Source organism: Ostrinia furnacalis, unplaced genomic scaffold (assembly GCF_004193835.3).
Source record: "Ostrinia furnacalis isolate ACB-3 unplaced genomic scaffold, ASM419383v2 OfSCF7420, whole genome shotgun sequence".
Lineage (NCBI taxonomy): Eukaryota > Metazoa > Arthropoda > Insecta > Lepidoptera > Crambidae > Ostrinia > Ostrinia furnacalis.
Window position 1 is genome coordinate 450,957 of NW_021137659.1, and position 7,999 is coordinate 458,955.

The 7,999-nt window shown below is 34.3% G+C and overlaps 1 long non-coding RNA gene across 1 annotated transcript; it reads right to left on the reverse strand.

Moving 5' to 3' along the window:
• Positions 1-224: 224 nt before the first annotated feature.
• On the reverse strand, positions 225-3,803 carry LOC114364452 (uncharacterized). The gene is made up of 4 exons (XR_003656848.1): positions 2,660-3,803; positions 1,898-2,112; positions 1,493-1,720; positions 225-733 (listed from the first exon to the last, which is right to left on the reverse strand). It is a non-coding gene; the product is annotated as an uncharacterized LOC114364452 (long non-coding RNA).
• Positions 3,804-7,999: the final 4,196 nt, after the last annotated feature.

Here is a 7,999-nt window from a genome sequence, read left to right on the forward strand (position 1 = left end):
AATTACACTTTAAATCGTAGATCGATATAGAACCCCTTTGTCAAACCGTATGAATAGCAGCAAATAGAACTTTGCGTATTGGAAAAATAGGAATGCCTACGGAAAAGCCAAACATTTTTTAAAAAGAAGTTAGTATATTTTACTTACATTTAAATCCAAAAATATCTTTATTCCGACCCAAGGGTAAGTAGGCAGTTATGTAGGTATAAATGAAAATACGTATGTAGGTACTTATTATTTATTAATGGTCATGTTCTACATTTTCTATTAAATATGGGCCCAATACATCAATGATGTCGCCATCACAACAAAGTACCATAAATGGTTTAACGAGATTCCGATATTTGTATAGGGAATAAGTTTTTTTTTTGGTATGCATAATTGCTACTTTTTTGCACATAAATGTATGTATGTACCATCCATGATGACAATAGCCTTTCTTTGTGGTAAATCGTTTCCTGGCTTCCCGAAAAGAGACTGGAACATAAAGGTTTCTTTGGGCTACTTCCTCTCTACTAATATGTTGTAACCCTAAATGTGCTGGTACGAAATGTTCCTCCATCATACTGCGTGCTTTCATTACATATTTTGTAAGAGTACTCCTTGAAATGCCAAGTAATGTAGCTATTCTGTCATCTGAATCACCGGTCCTCAGCTTCATTAAATAAGCACCAACTGTAGTAATTCGTGCTCTCTGATAGTATCTATGGCAAAGAAGATCTGAAGGACGAATCTGAAAATAAAATAAAACATCAGATTCACAGTTCAACAATAAGAAGAGCAATATTTATATAGGATTAACGACTTTTGTGTGTAACGGAATAGTAAGATGAGTGATGAAAGATAATTTATGATTTGAACGCTGAATGATGAGGAATGATTGGTCTATGGAGGAAACGAAAGGGATGAATGAGGAACGAGGATTGAGAGTGAGAATAGTGGTAGTTTAAAAGAGTAGTCTGTTGTTATGCAGGAAGTATAAATAAAACTTTACTGAGTTTATTTGGCTCAGGGAATTTTTAACTGGCTTTATAATAGTAAAAATTATGTTTAATATTATGTAAGTAATAATATTGCAATATTTTAATAATATAAGTCTATTTGTATTATACAGGGTGGAAACGATAAGTGATCTATAACACTTTTAATATTGTGTGGCTGGCATACATTTAGTATGGAGGCTGAAAACATTGAATTTTCGGATAGATCCAGTTAATTCTGTAACTATTTACTGATACCGTTAGAAAGAGCTCGTGAAGCACTTTCAGGATGAGTAACCAGTTTTTCGATATCTTGTGTAGTTTAGAAATAATCGAGTGAGATCACTTATCGTTTCCACCCTGTATAACCTGTATGGATGAGAGTAGTGGCAGATTGAAAGCAATGGAAGGAGTTGAAGGATGGGAAGGCTGATTCGGAAAAAACCTTTTTTATTATTATAATAAACCGGCATAATTATTTTTATGTATTATAAAACTGGCAGGGCTCTTACCTCTCTGGGTTGAATCCAATTTCGAACAATGTTTAATATATCTTGATTATTCTCTGTATCCAAACAATGACTTCAAGTTCGCAATAATGAACAACCACATCCAACACAAACTTGTTGGTGACCTACCGGGGCACCGGTTGGCATATCTGGAGAGTCTTGTGAAGTAGGTGTGGTATCTCTTTGCAATAATGAGTGACAAGCCCCACAGATGTAGTCATTTGCAGTAACCTGTTTAAAAATAATAATAATTAGAAATAAGTTTAAAAAAATTATCAGTTTTTTAATGTCCCGCACTTAAATTATTTTATTTTAGTATTAATTTACAGAAACCAATAACTTTACAAGAATTAGACTGATTGTATAGCCAATAACATTTTATTAAATAAGGACTTTAGCGTGCATTACCTCTAATGGAGTTAGTCGTTCCACAATTATGTTCCTGATGTTAATATGATGTTGAGTGTTAGTTCTCAGGGACATGAGCTGATGTGAACGTGTTCTAGGCTCTAGTGTTCTACTGCAAAGCACACATTTTCTGCTAAGATTTGAAGTAGATGCATTTGTGTTGTATCTTGGGCTTGGGTCCAACATGTTGTGCATATAAGATCATGAGCTGTAACCTGTAAAAATAAATAGATTCATTGCATGCCATGCCACACATACTCCTGTGCGTTGAATAAATTGAGCCGCAAACCATAAAAAAAATGATAATTCAATATTATGTGCTGTTAGTAGAATTTTGGGTCAGAGGGTAGGGTTAAACAGCTTTAGTAAATAAGCATTGTTGTTATAATAATTAATTATGACGTGTTACAAACTTAGTTACAAAAAATAATAATCTAGTAGTCTTAGTTCCAAAAAACAAAACAAAACAAGCTTTCATTGAGAGCAGGGAGATAGTGTCAAAGTAAATAATTCCTTAGATTTACACCAAAACCAGCTGGATTGTCAACATAATTGTTGTTTCGCTCATGCCTCCATTGCGCTGTACCATCGACTAGTTTCTTACAATCGAATCGGGCCTGGCTGTCCACACTGTCCAGGGTTGAACCACAGATAATAGCGGAACATTCATTTCAAGACAACCCGCCATGAGAACGGCAATTCAGAAGTTTGGCAAGGCTAGTACTTATTCATAAGATTGCAGAGCAAAATGTAGGTACTTACCGATCGAGGTGCTGCCCATTGTTGTGTATAATTAAGTTGCTCATTTTCTAACACCATAGAACCACCAGCCGAGCCTTGGCCGAGCCACACAAAAACAGTAAATCCCAGGCTGAGTATGTCGTTATTGCAATCAATCAGAGTCCGTTTGAATAGCCAAGTTTGTAGTTAATAAAGTTCCGAAAATAAAAGCTAAAACACAAACGAATCACAAAGAAGGATCAAGCAAGACAGCAACACAGCAAGAGTGAGTGAGAGAGAAAAGGTGATGCGAGTGAATGACAATTTGACTAACAAATAGGGATGTCCATTTAGAATAGACATAATCGATTAAATTGATCGTTTTTGAAAAATTTTATTTTTAAACATTGTGTTGCTATAAATATTTATTTTATTTATTTAATAGGACAACCAACAAGACATACACTGGAAGACAATCAATATTTACAACGTATTTAACTTAATCTAAGTGCTGCCTTAATTATAGGTTGCCACGGCATGCAATAGTGGACTTATACATAAACAGTGTCTACACTTAAAGAAAAGAGTAAATATGTAAATGTAGGTAAATAAATGTGATTAAATATACATAAAAAAATGCAATAATCCACTGAAGCGCTGCGGGCGCGGCGGATCTGCGCCCGTCTAAAGGTCTAATGATTAGACTCTAGTCTAATCGATCATACCATTATTTACTTAAATCGAATTAAAAAAGCGCATCTCTGTCTCTGCTCTGTCAATATGTCGGTGACTTTGATTTCGTTTAAATACTTTTAAAATATTTTTTCGAACTGCAACTTGTCCGATAGGTTTGGACACTTGCAAGTAAATAAATAAAATATACATAAAATTATGGTACATACTAAGTCTTTGAAAATCTTAGGGCGATTTTTATCAATGTCCTTTGTCTGCTCGATTGCATTGATGGTAAGGAGCAATGGTATCTATAATATCATTGGTAAGGAGGGACTGTTCTAAATACATATTATGATAGTTGAGATGGTTGAGAATATTTCCGGGTCGATCGCTTCCACCTTCGGCCTAGATAGTACCTACCTACCTACTTATACGCCAAACTATCTTATGATTGTTATGCATTGTTAAGTAGGGTTATAATACCTAATTATGATTGTTATGCATTGTAAGTAGGGTTATAAATAATTATAATTTACATAAGCAGCAGGTCGGTTATTTTTATTTAGGCAAATGTAATATTTTAAAAGACAATACGTACGATCAGATATTAAGATCAAAGATAAAGATTTCTGCTGTGAAAAAAAATATAAAACAGCTAACTTCTATATCAAGTTCCAACGTCGCTATACGTACCTACCTACTTAATGCTACTGGATTATACGTTCATAGCTCAGAAGTTTAGTCCTTTTTCAGCAGTGTTTAGTAAGAATATTATTACAAATGGGCTTTTAGGGATTTTGTTCACATGGAATAAACGACAAAGTTCTTAGTTACTTATCCAATAGGTAGTAGTAACATATATGTAGAAAACAGGAACTTAGATGCCAACGAAAGAAAATAGGCTATCAAATGTTGTTTTGGGGACTTACCTTTATAAAAATATCACATTTAAAAATTCATACCATTTGTTGTTATTTAAAAAACAATGTCAATTTTGACGATTAACTGAAAGTCTATTATCTATGAATATAGTAGCGATATATGGTATCCAGCGGCAATGGCAGTGCAAAATTTTGACAATGACTGTAGTTATCATACTTCGAGTTTGTCCATGGAGACGGCAAAAGTCCTTTAGTTGGCCATAAAGTAAACTTAACGGAAAATGTTACTTAATTGATACCGAGGCGCAACCTGGAAGCATTGCTAAGTGTGCTCCTCGTTAATGGTTCATCGTTCGTCATCGTCATTGTTCGTAAAAACCGGGTCGCGGCAGGCAAATAATAAAATTAGTCTTATGTCTTCTCCCTTATTAACTTCGATGGATAAATAGCTAAACCTCCTTGCGCGTAACTGACGTTTGTTGGAAAACCGATTTTTTCAGGCCATCGGATTTTAATTTCAAAAGTCATTGACCAATCCCAGTTCATATAATAACTATTATGACGTTTTCTATTGGCCAAAAGATTTAACTCTCTAAAAATCCGCGTGCAACCATATCCTGCTTAAATATTGTGCACTTTATTCAGCACAGATTAAACAAGCTAAATGACAAATAGAATAGATTGAAATGACAGATTGCACTTGAATTACCCCACTGGATATGCAAACTGCTGTTTGACAGAATGTGAGCAAAACCAGTATGATCGTTTAGTCTTTTATACGCGTTCACTTGGTGAAATCTGTATCTAGGCTGGTAAATTATGCGTTAAGTTTATCATTACAGTAATTATTTTATAATCTAAATTCTCTACTGGGCAACATGGAGTTAGAATTATTAAAAAAACTATGTGTCCTTCAGGTATTTAGGTACTTACATGAGCTATTTAGAGCATAAATAGGAGTAAGTCGATCTGCTTTTCTGCGTCTTAGCTTAATTTAAAAAAAACATTAATGCCCGTTTTCACCACCAATTCCTAATTTTCAAGTGACCCCTTTAAAAAACAAAATTCCTGTTACGTGTTACCATAGAGGTCACTTAAAAATTAGGGATTTCTTAATCCTTTTGACTTCGAAATTCTATGTTGTTTTTAAAATGCCGTGTCCAGACATTGGTTATATTTGAACCAAAACGTTGGTCTTGAAACCCATACAGCAATAATGTGTTACAATCTTGGACAAACTTTGGTCATAAACGCGTAAGTAGGCAGCACAATTATGAATGAATGAATGGCTATTTTTTTGGATCCAAACCATGAAAAACACTTCACATTAACCAGTTAATGTATTGCTCAGTCTGTCTACTTCATCGAGATGTTAAAATTAGTTACAGTAGATAGGCATAAATTGCTTTTGTAATTACCTCTGTTTGTAATTAAAAGTAATAACAATTGACAATATTTCAACACAGCGCTGCAGCGTGAGAGTTGACTGTTCAGATGATTATCGATTAACTTTTTTCAATGATCGTATTAATCGAGTACCTATTGTGTATGTAAATATTTGATATGATTCAGTTATTTTATAAAATTAGTTTTGTATTTAAAACCTATCCATTAACCAAAATTTTCATATGGACCACAACTTACGGAACATTTATTAATGCGAAATTGATGTGCAACAAATAATCTACTATCGGTTTTACCCAGATTTTTCTGACAGATTCTTTTTTGTTTTTTTTCTTAGCTGCCAGTAAAGTTGTAGGTTTTCTTAAACCTACAGCGAGGTTTAGACTAGTAATAAAACTTATTAAGAAGTTGATTTATCACTGTTAACTCGTATTAGATGTGGCAAGCGAACTTCTGCAAGATTTACACAGTGGTGACAGCTTGCGGAAGTAAACTTCTGCTAATTTTATTGCTAGTCTAAACCTCGCTTAATGTTACTCAAATTTTTGTCCATTATTCCTTCTTTTGGCGCAACATGAGTCTCACACATTGTAAGCTAGTTGGTTTTGTTTGCCAGACCATAATCTCTACGATTGAATCAATTTAGCGTCCGTGGGGGTCACCGCGACCACCAGCCTTCACTTTCTTCCATGATTTATGGATAAATGCTGGTGGTAATTTACTCGAGTGCCGTGATTATGTTTCTTCCCAGTAATTAAAGCGGGTAGAGAATAGTGCGACCACTATAAAAAGATACTTGACTAATTCATATATGTATGAGAATTTATTTGGTCTTTCAACCATTCCTAAGTATTTCTTTTGGCAATTTAACTATGATTTTTTGTCTAGAATATTCTTCAATACTAAGTTACCTCACTGTTTTTCGGCTCCATTTACTTTGTAAGAAGGATACGAAAAATATGCTCCAAAACAACAAAAACAGTTTCGTAATCATAATTTAGCTCTAATGAGCTGAATAGACTGTGAAAAAGAAACCTCTCGATTATACTGGGCAAATGTACTGGAGTTAATTTAAAGGTAATTATTTAAGAACTAAACTTGATATTTGCTAATGTAGTTATGAACTACTGAAAATAACGTGTTTTTCGAAAGGAATTTCGGTAGATAGAGTAGAGTTCCTAACTTTAAAATTACAACACAACACTTTTCTAATACCCTAGATCAGCGTTTCTTAACCTTTTTGTCCACGGACCCCTTAGGAAGTCATGCACAACTTTAAGACCACCTTAATAAACAAACAGCAATTACCAGACTTGGTGGCATTTACTTACGATGCTAAATGGTCCATAGATAAGGCTGTGGAACCCCACACTTGTGGTTAAAATTGTTGTTAAGAAACACTGCCCTAGATAACATTCTCGTTATATGTTTCCCTCACGTACAACTAAGAAACAAAATACTATCGGCTTCTGGTTATAGCATTACCTTTTCAAAACATTACGCACGTTTGTTTAACTTGAAACTAGAGTTCCAAAATATAAATTTTTGTTGCAATATCGCCCTTATCACAACTGTATAAGATGACATAGTTATTATAGCTGTCTGCAGACTCGCAGTTTAGATGCCATGCGCACGCGCATTCCGGGAAATTTATCTGATTTTGTAACTTGTTTTGATATTTTTCCGCGTCTTTCCGTGTTTTCTTCAGATTGTTATCAGTGTAATGTTACCTTATGTATACCGAATTCTGCTTGAAATTGAGCGTGAAGGGGCGTGTGTGTAGCGTAGTTATAATCGTAGAGCTGATGTAATGCGCCCTATTTTTTTGTTGTCTGATGTTCGACTTTAATATGATAAGCCTTGTACACATCAAACTTACATCACATCTTATATTACATCAAGCTTAACGCTGTGACATCTTTATGTAGTTGTAATAAAAGCCAGTTTTCAAAAAAACTGTATAGTTCTAAGTGCTGTTGACTTTACAATAATTGTGATAAGTTTGAGGGTGGATAAGGTTCGGAATTCCTTGGCTTATCTCGAGTTGGTCTGGAAGGCTGTCATTTTTGTGTTACAGCTGTTTTGTTTGCCATTTGACCTTAGAAAAACCTGTTCCTTTTTTAACGTTCTAAGAAACAGGCTAGAGATCCTTCTTTGTTAAATCTTTTGATTTTGTTCCTTTGTATTCACCGACTCCAAATCCATTTTAGTAAAACTACGGTGATTAAATTACACGCAAATATTGTATAACCGCCTTCTTGTCAAGTGCTAGGTTTCTTTTGTATTGATTTGTATGTCGGATAATAAATAAAGTTTATCGCGTCCTAACGAAAAGCTTCATAACCGTCTATTTCAACTCAATACAATGAATTTATGTAATTATTAGATAGTGTTATTGAAGCGAGTGTTTCCTCAAATGAAT